Source organism: Equus asinus, chromosome 16 (assembly GCF_041296235.1).
Source record: "Equus asinus isolate D_3611 breed Donkey chromosome 16, EquAss-T2T_v2, whole genome shotgun sequence".
NCBI classification, from domain to species: domain Eukaryota; kingdom Metazoa; phylum Chordata; class Mammalia; order Perissodactyla; family Equidae; genus Equus; species Equus asinus.
The window spans coordinates 41,006,745-41,024,211 of NC_091805.1; the positions used below are offsets into that span (position 1 = coordinate 41,006,745).

The 17,467-nt window shown below is 36.6% G+C and overlaps 1 pseudogene; it reads right to left on the reverse strand.

Annotated features, from left to right (window-relative positions):
- Positions 1–486: 486 nt before the first annotated feature.
- LOC139040364 (mitochondrial adenyl nucleotide antiporter SLC25A24-like) overlaps positions 487–17,467 on the reverse strand; it is a 57,101-nt pseudogene continuing 40,120 nt past the window's right edge.

Below are 17,467 nucleotides of genomic sequence, written 5' to 3' on the forward strand. Positions count from 1 at the left end.
GAAGGAATTGTGAAGGAGTTAGGGAACCAACTTTCCATTTTGCTTAAAGAAGAGAAACAGACCCTGATCATTTGTTATAACATTAATCTTAAATGCACTGATTTTTCTTTTCATATATAAAACATTTTTAAGCTCAGCTTTGTAAGAAATTATTTAAATACAAAAAGGTTAACACAAACTGCTACAATTGACCAAATATTTTATGATGTTACTACGGTATGTTCAAACCCAATAAAAACAAGTTTCAAGTTAAGATTCAAGTGGGAAATGTAAATAGAATTTGGTGAATATTAAGGATTTTAAATTATTAAAGAACTTTACCAAAATTGTTATTTAATTTATAGATTTTGTAGTAGATAAAATAAAGAGAAAATGTTTTAACAATTATGTGATACTTCTTTCCTTTTAGGAAAAGACAAATTTCTCTTTACAACCCAGGTATTATCTTACAATTAAGTGATTACAGTAAAGACAACAATTTGACTTCTAAATTAACCCCAGATGTTGTTTCACTTTTTCATAAGCCACACAGCTGAAGCCTACTGCAGGCAGCACCTTTACGATGTTTGGGGTTAGACCTCTGAAAAATCCTCGTTTTCCTTCTTTGTTATATATATCCTGAATGTGCTGAATCATAGAAGCTGTTGTTCCTTTTTCTTCCAGTGCTATAAGCTGAAAAAAATCAGTGCAATTCAATATTTAATCTTTATACATTAAGATAGTTCAACGATTAATGAGAATTTACAGAGGTTAAAACTACTTCAGGGGATACCTCTCTTCCTACCTATAGAACAGTCCTGTGCTGTCCAATACGGTAGCCACAAGACACATGTTGCTATTTACGCTTAAATTAATCAAAATTGAGTAAAACTAAAAATTCAGTTTCTCAGTGGCACTAGCAATACTTCAAGTGCCCGACAGCCCCGTGTAACTAGTGTTGTATGAACAGCACAGATAGAAAATATTTCCATCATTGCAGAAAGTTCCATTAGACAGCACTTGAAAGTCTTTCACAAGGGACCGCAAAGGAGCACTAGGAATTGGGTATGACATAAATAGTTTGATAGGGGCATGGAGGGGTGATGGATGGATAGAGAGACTCCCCAGCTGGATTGCAATATAAATTAAATCTAAAGATCTTACTAAAAAGAGGAGGAGAAAAAGAATGTAAAAGAATATCATTTACCACATGACCCCTTAAACATTTACTCAGGAAGATAATAATAGGATTATGTGGGGTTTTTCCTTCTTGAAAAGTGATAAAGATATTTTCTTAAAATCTAAATTCCTAAATTTCACTTGAGAGGAACAAAGTAGATACCTTTCCTTCTGCTTAATATCTCCTTGCTAATTGGATTGGAATACAAAACAATTGCACTCAATTCCACAAATGTATTAAGTTCCTGATGCAGAATACAACAACGATAGCAGAGCTAGAGGAAAATCACATGTTCATATTGAGTAACAGTTGACCTAATTTGAAGAAAGCGAAATCTTTTCTATTGTTCTGCATGGTACATCCTAACTGTAAACTCCTTAAAGAGATCATCAGTGACTGAAGGAAATGTGAAGAGTTCCAAACAGAACTTTGGAGGAGAAATAAAACCTAAAATTCACAAAAGGCTCTACAATGAAACAATAAATTCAAGATTCATGCTTTCTTTAAAAATCAGAGTTAGCTTTTGATTTATTTATGAATTCTACAGTTTTTCTGTTTTTAAAATCATTAATTTCTACTCATTTAAAACAACTTAGTTATTTTAACTTTTTTAACCTAGTTTTTATTATTTCATTAAACTTATTTTAATAACTTTTTTTTTTTTTTGGAGGAAGATTAGCCCTCAGCTAACTACTGCCAGTCCTCCTCTCTTTGCTGAGGAAGCCTGGCTCTGAGCTAACATCCGTGCCCATCTTCCTCTAGTTTATACATGGGACGCCTACCACAGCATGGCTGCCAAGCAGTGCCATGTCCGCACCCGGGATCCGAACCAGCGAACCCCGGGCCGCCGAGAAGCGGAACGTGCGAACTTAACCGCTGCACCACCGGGCCGGCCCCTTTTAATAACTTTTTAACTTGGTTATTACTTCACTTAAAAAAAACGCAACACCTCACCTTGAGCCTGTATGCGAGTTCTAATAAGGTTGAGAGGGAAGCTGGCTATCTGACCACAAGTGTGAGCCAACATACTACAGCCCAGCAAAATCACTATCCCAGGGTCTACAGAGTCTCCTGCAGAATTTTCTAGCCACTAATTCTTCGAACGCTGGCAGAGAAGAGAGTAGTAAATATCCTTTAACTATGATGCAAATCTAAGTAGAATAAAGTTCGTTGCTCACTCAATTTCAATAAACATTATTAAGTAGCTTCTTGATTCAAGAATTGCACTGAGCAGTTTCACAGATGTTACTCATTTAATTCCTACAGAAACTTGACAAGTCAACATGGTTGCTCTATTTTATACATTTTATAAATGAAGAAACTAATTCAGAGAGACAAAGTTATCAGGTCACCAGGGTGATAAATGGAAGTCGAACTTGGTCATTTGACTTTAATAACTGTTCTCTCCAAAGTCTTCACAGAAGATTGTTCCTACTCCGTGTACTGAGGGGGCTCTCCCTGCTGTCCTATCTGGGTCAGGGCACACAGATGTTTTCAGATAAACATATTCATACAACCTCAGTTCGAACTCTCCTAGTTTGTGTCTCTGAGTGTGTTTTGCTTATTTTGTTTTTTGTTTGTTTTGTTTTGCTTGATTGTTTTGGTTTGTACTGATATTCAAAGATGTGCCCAAAATTCTGGAGACTCTCAGAGGAATTAACAGATTATTGTAGAGAAGACTGCATAATACACTCTAAATTAACAGAACCACATTTTCTCAACTTTTAAGAAAGATTAATCTCCTCAAATTTGCTGTTCTTTGAATAAAAGCGGCTAGGAGAAATTATTTGGAAATAGTGGGTTTAAAATATCACTAGATGCTCTTAGAATTGTTCATTTATTAAAGAACACAAATTCACACTATATACTGGGGCAATTACTATGAAACGTATGATTTGATGCTTTTGAAAAAACAAATTTCAAAATGTCTTTATTCAGTGTACATTTATTACAGTCATGCAACAATAAAGAGAGAAATGTGTCATGTCACCCTAGCGGCAAAGCAGAAGATGTTGAACTGTAGAAATAAAAGAAGGAGGGAGCCCAACATTAACAGAAGCAATGAATTACTTTAATAAAACCACAGAAGCAAGAAAACAAAAAGGAAAAGGAATGCATGCTATACTATTCAATACTTTGAACTTCTACAAAAAATATAAGCACAATTTTTTTAAGTGCTAAATGAAATTGGCTATCTTTCACATGATGGTGGTACCACTTGCCAAAAATACCACTGGGCCTGTGCCTTGAGAACTGTTCTTCCTGGACTGAGGATGAATTTAAGTTACTCTAGTCATATACTCTCACCTCATTCTTAGGACCCCATGGTATATATTGTTAAGACAGTCTACCTGAAACGGATATATGGTCATAAAAATGAAATGGTCAGCTGAAAGGGGAGTAACCTGGAATCCTGCCTGATGAGCACCATACTATTTTGCCCTATCTCCATGCTGCCCCTCCTCCTGTAACCCCCAATTACTCCTCTCCTCAATCCTCATTTTCACAACTGCGCAATAATATCTCAGTTTTTTCAATCTTATCTGTACATCACATTCTTCTAGGGAGTTAAAAAACCTGAACCCCAGGACTCTCCCCAGAATAATTCAATCAGAATATCTTGGCATGTAGCCCAAGAATCTTATTTTTTAAAGATCCAGACACAGGTGATTCTGATATGCATCCAGAGTCGAAAACTACAATCTTACCAGCATTTAGGTCTATAATTATTATTACCAAAAACTAATTCACAAAAAAAGCAAACAAAAAATTATTATTAGAATACCAGACAATTAACATATAAAATGAAATGCCAAACAAAACCATTCAATTCACTTCTTGGTCAGAAACTATTTCATGAAATTCATTTATAATCAGATTTTTAGAATAAAAGCTTATTATTATACCAAATTTTCAAATCTAACATATAATGTCGTATTATGAGAATAAACTCACCTCATAAACGGCAAGATGTATGCCTGCACAAGATATGATACCTGGCAAGTTAGGAATATAACCTTTGTAAAAGGTTCTAACACCTTCTTGTTTCAGAAGCTTCTTGCCACAATCAATAACCCCTGAATACTGTCCAGTTTTACCTACAGCCAGTCTGGTCTTTAGAACCTAAATGTGAAAGAATATAATAAAAACATATTGCTCAGATTCACTCAACTCATCTAGCTATCCAATAAGTTGCATTATATCACAATGTTCACTAATTATCAGAGAAATCAAAAAAAGAAAGCAATCATAAACATATTTTTAACTTCTCAACAATTGACTCAATTATGAACAACTGATACAGTACAGAGTTTTTCAAATTACTTAAATAGGAAAATATAATTAATCATTGTGGCTTTGATTGATACATCTACTCAAACTCCTTTGGTGTGCTGTAAGGCAACATATTCTTAAAGAAATTCATTTGAGATAACATTATTGCTTCAAAATAAAGCAACTATAGCCAAAACCCAAGTTTAAAAAAAGTATATGGTCATGTTAAAGGGAAGGACCAATATGAAGAAAACATTCTATATATGCTCAAAATACATACCCTGGGAACAATTATAACAGTGAGGCCTATAAACTGTAATTTAATATGACGGGCTCATTTTGTGCTCATAAAGCACAGTCACGCGCCACAACATTTTGGTCAATGGTGGACCACAACAACGGTGGTCCCATAAGATTAGTACCATATAGCCTAGGTGTGTAGTAGGCTATACCATCCAGGTTTGTGTAAATATCCTCTATGACATTTGCACAATGACAAAATCACCTAATGATGCATTTCTCACAACATAGCCCCATCATTAAGCGATGCATGACTGTAGGCTTCAGGGCTATGAAGGCAATAGCAGGCTTCAGCAGGTTGTCTGTGATCAGTATTCCTATATTCAAGGTATATTCTGCTGATAAACCTCACTCCTTGTCCTCTTAATTTCCATTAGTTTAATTTAAGGGAGCTCTATATATACTTGAAGAAATGGCTCTCTAAAACAGCCAAGACAAAAACAGTAAATACTTCATCTTAATTGGTAGACTGTGTCTCTTGATGGAGCTGCCTCTGAGTAGTCAGTTGGGAGCCCTTGGTTTTATGAACTTCTCTGCAGGAACCCACCCTTTGGATAATCCACTCTTAAAACCCTCTGTCCTCTCCAGGGCAGTGCATTTTCTTCTTACCCAAGTAGGTCTTTTCTATCTGCCTCACCGGCATGTTTTTTCCCTCTTACTCCTTAAATTAAGGTCTTCTCAAGAGTTTTCTTCTCAGCATTGAAAAAGAAAAAACAAAACCACTACTTTTTTCTAAGCAATCTCACGGCTTTAAGTAACACTTCTTTGCAGATGACACATCAAGACTTGAAACCTCTCAAATCTCAGTATCACATCTGCTGAAAATCACAACTTGGTTGTACATCAGCAACTCAAACGCAAACCTGAACTCATCATCTCTCAGGGTCTGGCTCACTTCCTCCGTTCTCTGTCTCTGTTAGAGACATAACCCAGACATAACTCTCCTAAACACTTAGACACAGAACCCAGATATAACTTCACCTTCTTCCCTTCCCTTTCTCCTGCTTTCCACTTCTCAAGTTGTCAGTTCTGAAGACAGCTCTAACATGAATCAATTTCCCCTAGTCAATAAGATATTTCAAGCCCTTATTATCACTTTCCTGACTGATGGCAATATTTTGTATCTAGTCATCTCATTTCTCTAGTCTCTCCCAACCTAAAAAATTTTACCAAGATTATATTTTAGGCTCCAAAGTCTTTATGGCTTCTTATTTTTTAAGAAATTAAAATTAAAATTTTTAAGCTGCATTCAAGAGCCTTTCTCATCGGGCCCCGACTCATTATCCAATACCATGGATAGGCCACACCTAAATGCTACCTGCTCTTTTACCTCCATGCTTTTGCTCCAGTTGTTATTTCCACCTAAAATGCCCTTCCCCAGCATCTCTGACTGTCCAAATTCTAAGCCAAACTCCACATTCTGTTCATGTCTTTCATGAAATCCCTAACTGGAAATAATCTCTCCGTCTGAATTTCCATAGCACTTTATATTGATCTCTCTTCTAGAGTTTATATTTTCTATTTTGGATCATCATTATTGATGTTCATGTTTTATCTCCCCTTCTAGACTATAAGCTCCATGACCAAAATGTCTATCTGTCTTGTCTCTGGATCTAGAAAAGTACCTTAAATCTAGTGGGTATGCAATACAAATCTGATTTGATTAATAAATAAGGGATTCTATCAATCAATTAAACAATCAATCAATGAAACTGTTTAGCTTCTTGGTACATTTACAATACTACCTTTATCCTAAACAAACTAAAAAAAAGCTACTAAGGACAACCAACGCTTGATATGAGATTTAAATCCTATAGCTATAAAGCTTTTTATTGCACAAAATCCTAGTCGGTAATTCATTTATCTTTAAAAAGTTCTAACTTGCATCAAAAGCATTACTTTAGTTAAAATTTTATACTAATACGTACCTCCATGGGGTAAATACAAGTCTGGGTAGTTACACCAGCCTATGAGCCAGATATAAATCTCTCAATAACTCCTATTTTAGCACCATCAAAACTAAGCCATTTCTTATACTGTATAAATAAAGGTATTGAAATGTATGTTACTGAAATGGAATATATATAGTTTCTAAGTTTGTAACATTAATTAGTAGCATAAAATTATTTGAAAGAGTAGTCCAGACACCCGACATTAGCATCTAGTAGAATAATTGATTTTAATTTTTATGCAATTAATTGTCTAAGATAATAAGTAAGACCCCTCTATTTGGTCTCTGTTTTCCTTCTTCTTCTGTAGAATAAGTTAGCAACATCAAGTCACGTTAGCATATTCATGAATGTAGTATGTCCAAAAGGGCATGCAAATGACACAAAGGGGGCAGGGACTGTATCTTTTCTCTCTTTTTAGCCCCACTCCTTACACATGGAAGGTACTTAATATCTTTTGGTTACTGGATAATCAGAAATAGGAACTTAATGTGAGAGGCTTTTTTTGTTACAAGGAACAACAGTTGACTCTCGTTAGCTCAAGTAACAGGGAGATTATTGCAATAACACATGAGCAAGTAAGGAAAACAGAACTATCAGCCTAAAGGTCAGGCTTCTCAGAAACTAAAGTAAGTCAAGTTTCATGGAGATGGAAAACTGAAAACTCATTTAGGATCCAACATGGCCTTAGCAAACAGACTATCTTGTTACTTCCCTAGGCAAGATGTTTTTCCGTTTGCCTTTTCTAGTGGTCTATCATCAATATGATTCAGCTACTGTCTACGAACTAACTCTGTTCTCATATCATTAACTCCCCGTCAGAAACGATTGGTTCAGTCAATATGGCAGAGATGGCTATCTGTTCCCAGTACCTGTTATCTTCTTTCTTTTAGTAACAGAGCTGACTCAGCTACAAACTACATTTCCCTCTTCTGCCTTACAACTAGGTTGTCTGGCTAAGTGACTAGTTTTGGCCAATGAGATATGAGGGAAGTTGGGTATGCAAATTCTGAGACATCTCCTTAAAGATGCTTGTCCTGGACTCCTCCTTCCTTGACCTGGGAAATGGCAAAGACAGGTGCAACCTTTGAAGCCATGTATTGAAGACAGCAGATCTGTACAGTTAGCCCTGGATCACTTGCTTCTATCCTATTTAAGCTACTGTATTTTGGAATCTCTTTGTTACAACAGCTTTGAATGAACCCTAACAAGTACAGAAATTGGTAGGGTGCTGCCATAATAAAACCTAAAAGATGCATCACTGGCTTTATTGTTAGGACACAGATACTACAGTCTAAGAAGGTGATGGCCTTTCTCAAGCTTTGTGGAAATGCTTGATAAAACTTCCTGTGGGATAACTTGGAAGGTAGACTGTGTGCTTATTGAGCCTGAAGTTCCGAGAAAACTGACTGCAAAATCCCAGAATGTTGGTCAGTGTTGCCAGCTCCTTGCTGCTTCGAGCAAGATTTATGAGACATGAGCTAAAGCATCTCTCTGCTTTTCTGCCTCAAGGCCTTCTCCAAAGCCAGTGTGCAAGTAGACGGAGGAGATTAGAGCTCTGCTAAGGAGATTTTCTTCGCCTGGCTTGATAATCAAGAAATGCAGGGCTTCCGAATTGGAAGAGCCACCTGCTTCCGTACCCCAAACGAAGGAAATAAGATTGTCCTAAAGAGCTTGCCTATCTGCAAAAATCAGATTAAGGGTGTTGTCATCTGATTTAAGCCTATTGTTTCCAGTTGACATGAACGTAACCTGCTATAAAAATGAGAGACAGAGGGAATAACTGAGCAAAGGAGCTAGAAAATAAAATATCAGAAGAGAGATTTTTAGATGTCGTTACTTCACAGGGTATTGACTGGAAGCAGACCAGAAATGTAAGAAGTTTTTGAAAGAAATGTATTGCTAGAAAACCCATAAGCCTAGCCTACAGAATCCTGTGCCTCACTGATCTCTAAAGCAACTCTCAGGCCCCCAAACCTAAGCACACCATGGCAGACTCTTCGAGAGCCCAGCATCACATCTGGACAGTTCTGTGCAGCCTCACACTGACAGAGCCCCATCTACAGCAAAAGCCTCTCACCTCTCTACTTTTCTGCCTCAGGCCTTCTCCAAAGCTATGGGAGCTTGTCCAGCCCAGAAGTCTTGGGAAGTTAAAGTTCCAAGAGCAATCCTCATATAATATGGGATAGGAAATGGTAGATAAATGCCTCAACTCCTTTCCTTCAGACAGACAATTCTGGGAGCTATTCTGTACACTTCTTAGATGTTCCAGCAGAATCAAGTGCCTCCTGCCTACAGCCGAAGCCTCATTTATGTACCTTTATCGGCTTTTCTTCCTTCCATGTCTCACTGTCCCCGTTTCCTCACTCCTGCTTCTTCCCTAATAAACTCCCTGCACCCAGACTCTGCTTTGGGGGAATCCAAACTAAAACAGTTGGTGCCACTTCAAAAGTGGTCCTATGCACCCAGTAAAAGGCAGAGATTGTCAGAGTGGATCAAAAAACGAGACTCAACTACATGTTGTCTACAAGAAACCTACTCTTTAAAAATTGAGGTATAATTGACATATAACATTATATTAGTTTCAGGTGTACAACATACTGATTCGATATTTGTATATATCATGAAATGATCACCACAATAAGTCTAGTTAATATCCATTACCAACCACACATTTGTAAAAATTTACAAAATTTTTTCCGTATGATGAGAACTTTTAAGATTTACTCTCTTAGCAACTTTCAAATATGCAATACATAATGACTACAGTCACCATGCTATACATTACATCCCGTGACCTATTATTTCATGACTGGAAATTTGTATCTTTTCAACACCTTTACCCATTTCACTCCCCCACCACCCTTCTGGCAACCACCATTCTGTTCTCTGTATCCATGAGCTTTTTTTTTAGATTCCACATATAAGTGAGATCATGCGGTATTTGTCTTTCTCTGTCTGACTTACTTCACTTAGCATAATGCCCTCAAGGTCCATCCACGTTGTGGCAAATGGCAAGATTTCATTCTTTTTTATGGCTGAATAATACTCCATTGTATTTATATACCACATTTTATCTAGTCATCTATGGGTAGACACAGGCTGTTTCCATGTCTTGGCTATTGTAAATATTGCTGCAATGAACATGGAGGTGCATATATTTTTCAAATTCCTGTTTTTGTTTTCTTCAGACAAATACCCAGAAATGGAATTGCTGGATCATATAGTAGTTCTATTTTTAATTTTTTGAGCAACCTCGATACTGTTTTCCATGGTCACTGCACCAATTTACATTGCCACTAGCAGTGCACAAGAGTTCTCCTTCCTCCACATCCTCGCCAATACTTGTTATTTCTTGTCTTTTTCATAATAGCCATTCTAACAGGTGTGAGGTGGTATCTCATTGTGGTTTTGATTTGCATTTCCCTGATGATTAGTGATGTTGAGTATCTTTTCATGTACCTATTGGCCAACTGCATGCCTTCTTTGGAAAAATATTCACATCCTCTGCCCATTTTTTAATTGGATTGTTTGGGGTTTTGCTACCGCATTGTATGAGATCTTTATATATTTTGGATCTTAGCCCCTTATCAAATATATGATTTGCAAATATTTTCTCTCATTCAGTTGGTTGTCTTTTCATTTTGTTGATGGTTTCTATTGCTGTATAGAGAAGCTTTTTAATTTGATGCCATCCCATTTGCTTATTTTTACTTTTGTTGCCTTTGCTTTTCACGTCAAATCCAAAAAATCATCACCAAGACTGACATCAAGGAGCTTACCATCTATGTTTTCTTTAAGAGTTTTATGGTTTCAGGTCTTACATTGACGTCTTTAATCTATCGTGGGTTAATTTTTGTGTATGGTGTAAGATAGTGGCCCAGTTTCACTCTTTTGCTTGTGGCTGTCCAGTTTCCCCAACAACATTTATTGAAGAGACTGATCTTTCCCCGGTATATATTCTTTTTTTGGTTGAGGAAGATTATCACTGAGCTAACATTACCACCAATCCTCCACTTTTTGTTGAGGAAGATTGGCCCTGAGCTAATATCTGTACCTATCTCCCACTATTTTATATGCAGGATGCCTGCCACAGCATGGCTTGATAAGCAGTACACAGGTCCACACCCAGGATCCAAACCTGTGAACACTGGTCCACCAAAGCAGAGCACGCGAACTTAACCACTACACCAACTGGTCAGCTCCTCCACTGTATATTCTTGGCTCCTATGTCATAAGTTACTTGGCCATATATACATGGGTTATTTCTGGGCTATTCTTTTCCATTGATCTCTGTGTCTGTTTTTGCCAATTCCATACTGTTTTGATTACTATAGTTTTGTAATACAGTTTGAAATCAGGGAGCATGACGCCTCCAACTTTGTTTTCTTCCTCAAGATTGCTTTGGCTATTTGGGTCTTTTGTGGTTTCACACAAATTTTAGGATTGTTTGTTCTATTTCTGTGAAAAATTACACTGGAATTTTGATATGGATTGCACTGAATCTGTAGATTGCTTTGGGTAGTATTGACATTTTAACACTATTAATTCTTCCAATCCATAAGCATGGAATGTCTTTCCAATTATTTGTGTCTTCTTCAATTTCTTTCTCTAAGTTTTCAGTGTACAGGTCTTTCACTTCCTTGGTTAAATTTATTCCCAGATATTTTATTCTTATTGATGCAATCGTAAATGGGTTTTTTTTCTTAATTTCTCTGTCTGATAGTTTGTTATTAGTATACAGAAACACAACAGACTTTTGTATATTGATTTTGTATCCTGCAACTTTACTGAATTCATTTATTAGTTGTAAGTTTTTTGGTAGAGTCTTCAGGGTTTTCTATATGTAATATCAAGTCATCTGCAAAGTGACAGTTTTACCTCTTCATATCTTGTTCTGATAATTTTTATTTCTTTTTCTTGCCTAATTGCTCTGGTTAAGACTTCCAAAACTATGTTTAAAAAAGTGGCAAGAGCGGGCACCTTTGTATTGTTCCTGATCTTAGTGGAAAAGCTTTCAGCTTTTCACCATTAAGTATGATATTAGCTATGGGCTTGTCATATATGTTGAGGTATATTCCCTCTATACCTACTTTGTTGAGAATTTTTATCGTAAACAGATGTTGAATTTCGTCAAATGCTTTTTCTGCATCTATTGAGATGATCATGTAATTTTTATCCTTCATTTTGTTAATGTGGTATTCACACTGATTGATTTGAAGATGTGGAAGCATCCTTGCATTCCTGGAATAAATCCCACTTGATCATGCTGTATAATCTTTTTAATGTATTCGTTTGCTAATATATTGGTGAGGATTTTTGCATCTATCTTCATCAGGGATATTGCCTGTAATTTTCTTTTCTTGCAGTATCTTTGTCTGGCTTTGGTATCAGGGTAATGCTGGCCTTGTAAAATGAGTTAGAAGGGTATCCTCCTCTTCCATCTTTTGAAAGAATTTGAGAACGATTGGTATTAATTCTTCTTCGAATGTATGGCAGAATTCACAAGTGAAACCATCTGGTCCTAGACTTTTGTTCCTTGGGAAGTTTTTGATTACTGATTCAATCTTCTTACTAATAATCAGTCTGTCTAGTTTTTCTATTTCTTCATGATTCAGTCTTTGTAGGTTGTACATTTCCAGGAATTTATCAATTTCTAGGTTGTCAAATTTGTTGGCATATAATTGTTCATAGTAATCTCTTATGATCCTTTGTATTTCTGTGAAGAAATATACTTTAAATATAAAGACACACATAGATTACATGTAAATGAATGGATAAAAATATACCATGCCAACACCAATCAAAAGAAACCAGGAAGAGATCTATTAATTCAAACAGAACAGACTTTAAAACAAAAAACATTATCAGGGATAAAGAAGGGCATTACATAATGATAAAGAGGTCAGTTCTCTAAGAAGGCATAACGGTCATCAATGTGTATGTGTCTTACAACAGACCATCAAACTACATGAGGCAAAAACTGATAGAACTGGAAAGAGAAATAGATGAATCCATCTATCATCGTTGGAGACTTCAACATCCTCTATTAGAAATGGACAGATCTAGCAGGTAGGAAATCAGTAAGGACGTAGCTGAACTCAACAACATGATCAATCAATTGAATGTAACTGACATCTATAGACTCCTTTATCCAACGACAGAAGAATACACATTCTTCTCAAGCTCACGTGGAACATTCACTAACATAGACCTCATTCTAGGCCATAAAACACACCTTAACAAATTTAAAAGAATAGAAATCATACATCTGCTCTCAGACCACAATGGAATTAAACTAGAAATCAGTAACAGAAAGATTATTGGAAAATACCGAGATATGTAAAGATTAAGCAACACACTTCTAAATAATAAATGAGTCAAAGAAGAAAGCTCAAGAGAAATTTAAAAGATTTTTTGAACTAAGTGAAAGTGAAAACACAATTTACCTAAATTAGTGGGATGCAGTAAAAGCAGTACTTAGAGGGAAATTTATAACATTGAATGCATATATTAGGAAAGAAGAAAGATCTAAAATAAATAAGTTTCCACCTTGGGAAACTAGAAAAAGAAGAGCAAATTAAATCCAGAGTAAGTAGGAGAAAAGAAATAAGAATTAGAGCAGAAATCAATGAAATTAAAAATGGGAAACAATAGAGAAAATCAATGAAACCAAAAGCTGGCTCTTCGAAATGTGGTCCTAGAAAGTAAGTCTGCTGATGGATCTGGAAATGGATCACTCACCAGTCACTTGACACCAAAGACCCCATTGCTCGTGGCAAATGGGATGATAACCTATCATATTCTATGGCATTACAATTACTAAGATTCTTAGTCATGGCAGTTTGGGATGAAGTACTGTAGAAAGGAAACCATTACATTATGCAGTTGCTGTAATACTTGAACAGTATGGGGACAATTACAAGGATTGTGGAATTGACTGGCTCTTATTCACTGCCTTAGAACTTTGAAGAAAGAGAATGTCAAGGTCAGGTCAACCAATTATCACCTTAAAATGTATCATGAACATTATAAGGCCTTCATGGCAGCATTTAAAGAGACCCTCATCTCCTGCAGCTACAGAATAGACTGCTGAAAATCAGCCCCAGCATATAAACGTAAAAGTAACAGAGTCACAAAGGAAACTGGATACATAGGTTCAAAAGGTCTCCTATGCTAAAGTGAGGACCCTCATTGAGAAGGAGTGGGACCCTGACACACGTGATGGGGACATTTGGGTGTATGTGCCTGAGGAAGCTGAACTCGCAAATTCTCCAGCATCCTCCAATTTGGCAAAAAGTTGTCCCTTTCCCACTGCTAGAGCAGAGCAGCCTCTCCTCGTCCAGACGCCATGTAAAGGCCTCAGACAGGAAGATACTTAACAAGATGATATCTGTCTTCCTCACAATCTGCTCCCCACCTCCTCTTATTGCCTCCCAACCAATAATTTTTATAGGTCAGGCCTCAGATAGCCCAATGAAGAAATAAAATCCATGTTCTGGGAAAAAATAGCATTCTGAACAAAGAGTTAGAGGACCTAGCTAATATGGACTGGAAGGAACCAGTGAAACATGTGTGGGAGTGGGTCATAAGAGTGTTGAACAGTTGGGGGTACAGGGAGGGGAATATAATGCTGTCTAGGGGAGAATTTTCGATGTGAAGCACTCTCCCATGACACAGGACACCTGAAACCTGAGCTCGTATACTGCTAGGATGGCTCTTTAAAGCTTAGACATAATTATGGTTGACAGCAAATGAAGTGAAGATGCCAAAGTCCTGATGGACTATTGAAGAAGGGATCAGTAGACTTAGGAAGGTGGAAATATTAGAATGAATTTTATCCTGAAAATGGAGAAACTACCACTTGACTATGTTTCTAGCATAAGAAAAGAGTCTTTGTTGAGAGACCCAGTGATGGCTGTTTCCAGGTTTGACAGCAGGAGATGTTGCCATAGAACTAGGTTCACTAGTATCAATGGGGATGGAAAATTCCAGAAGAGCAGGTCGTTAAGTGGTGGCACTTAACCATCAGATGCAAGATAAATATAATTATCTTAAGAGACAACAAGGCCAGAGTTGCAACCAGCAAACCCTGACCCACAGGGATAAGTTGATGTCTAATTACCCTGGCCTTCTTAGGGGCAAGATAATTGGAGACAGTCAAGCAATACATAAATACAGACGAGGGTATTGTTTGTTTTGTAATCAGATAAAAGAATTTCACCCGGACCCTTTACTGCCAGCAATCTTATTTCATTTCCTCTATCTACTTGCTTTCCCACTTTCCTGGAATACTATTTCATACTGTCTCCTCTTTCCTCATACTTCCAAAATGTCCTTGCTTCCTATTTCATTAAAGAAATTGAAGCACTAGGAAGAACGCTTCCACAAACCTTCCTGCTCACTTAGTAGCGCTTCTCCTCTAAGTATGTATGAAGTGCCCAGCCAATGCCAAACCCTCCCATGAGCACCAGTTCCCATCCCCTTCACCCACTCAAAGACTCAAGGATAATCTCCTTGCACTACTCTCTCCTCTTTCCTATCATCCAATGGTCCCCTCCCTACTGGATCATTCCCCTAAGCATACAAACAGGCTGTTGCTTCTTTCGTGTTTGGGAAACTCTTTGTTGATCCCACGTCCCCTCTAGTTACCACTCCATTTCCCTCTCCTCTTCATGGCAAAACTCCTTCAAAGAGTTCTTGATTCTTCCTATCTCCAATTTCTAGCCTCTATTTTCCCCATAGCAATGATCACATTCTGATATATCAGCTATTTTACTAGTTTATTTATTGTCTCCTCCAATTTATACGCTCATATAAATTCCATGGAGGCAGGTAGGCTTTTTTTCTCTTTTCTGTTTTGTTTGCTGCTCTACCCCCAGCCCCTCAAACAAGGTCTGAAACACATTAAGTGCTCAAGAAACATTTGTTGATGAAAGAAATATTTGTTGAATGCGTAAGCAAATCCCCATTTAAGTAAGATGTATGTTTTTAAGATAAGCATTACAAATAAGTCTAGGGTTCTACTCATCCATCTACTTGCTTTTCAACTGTTTGGGTTGAGAAAGGACATTATTAATCTTTTATATTTTCTTAAAATTTTGAGGTCTTCTGACCTCGTGAACCAAGGTTCCACAAAAGAAGCAGTTTACCTCACACACTGCTGGTGGGAATGCAAACTGGTGCAGCCACTATGGAAAACAGTATGGAGATTCCTCAAAAAATTAAAAATAGAAATACCATATGACCCAGATATCCCACTACTGGGTATCTATCCACAGAACGTGAAATCAGCAATTCTAAAAGTCCCATGCACCACTATGTTCATTGCAGCATTATTTACAATAGCCAAGATGTGGAAGCAATCTAAGTGCCCAGCATCTAATGATTGCATAAAGAAAATATGGTGTATATATACAATGGAATACTACTCAGCCACGAAAAAGGATAAAACCATCCCATTCACAACAACATGGATGGACCTTGAGGGTATTATGTTAAGTGAAATAAGCCAGATAGAGAAAGACAATCTCTGTATGACTCTACTCATATGTGAAAGTTAAACACGTGGACAAAGAGAACAGATTAGTGGTTACCAGGGGAAACGGAGTCGGGGGTGGGCACAAAGGGTGAAGTGGTGCACCTACAACACGACTGACAGACAATAATGTACAACTGAAATTTCACAAGGTTGTAAACTATCATAATCTCAATAAAATGTTTTAAAAAAAGAAGCACTTTACTGCTATATGCTATAAAATGTTTAAAGAAAAAACAATTACTATGAGATTTACAGTGAAAATGGAAAACTTGAGATGCACACAGAGCACTCTTTGACCCTTATGTGATGCTAATAACTTAGCTATTTGAAAATAAATATAGCTCATCTCAAAGTGAATTATTTAAGCAAAAGTAATACCCTAAGTCATATTAACAAATCTTAAATAAAATATTACAATTGTTTAAAGGAAAACAAATATCAAAATTTTTTTGAGGGCTTCTTACACTGTGACATTGAAATTAAAAGACTACTGGTAGACGTCAGTTATGATAATATAATATAATCCATGAAACGTCTCTTGTAAACAAAAGCAACGTGAAAACAGCAAAAATAATCAAATGAGAATAAACAAAGTCACTTACATTTACATTAACATCTATTGCTTATGCACACTCCAGTTTTCTGTCTCATGAAAGCTTAAATTTTTTAAAATTAACTTTAAAATGGACTCTTTGTTATAAAATAACACAGACAATAACATTTTACCTGTTCATAGGCTCCAATCTTAAGCGCCGTCTCTGGTGCAATTTTAAAAATATTTACACCATTTCCTCGCCAAAGAGAACGAAGCCCTCCTTCTTTGACCATCTGCTCAAACCCACCAGTCAATCTCATTCTCCTTGACTTTAAACTATGAACCTTGAAATTAACAGACAATTTACTTATTTTTCTGGTATTATGGCATTGATATCATTATTGCTGATAAAATAATGATACATATATGTATAAATTTATGATCCTCAACACCATTTTCATTTTCCTTTAGAGACATATGAAATTGATATATTATTTTTTGTTGTCTCCAAATACATACTTTAATTAATCTAATACATCACAGAAAAGAAGACTAACTTAAAGAAAACAGGAATAACTTAGTTACCAGAGAACTTCTGCATTCACAAGATGTGTTGTTGCTGCCAAAATATTACAAGATTATGACAGAGAGCACTGAAATATGCACTGAAAACAGAATGGATGAAAATACACCAAACTTCTGACAATGGA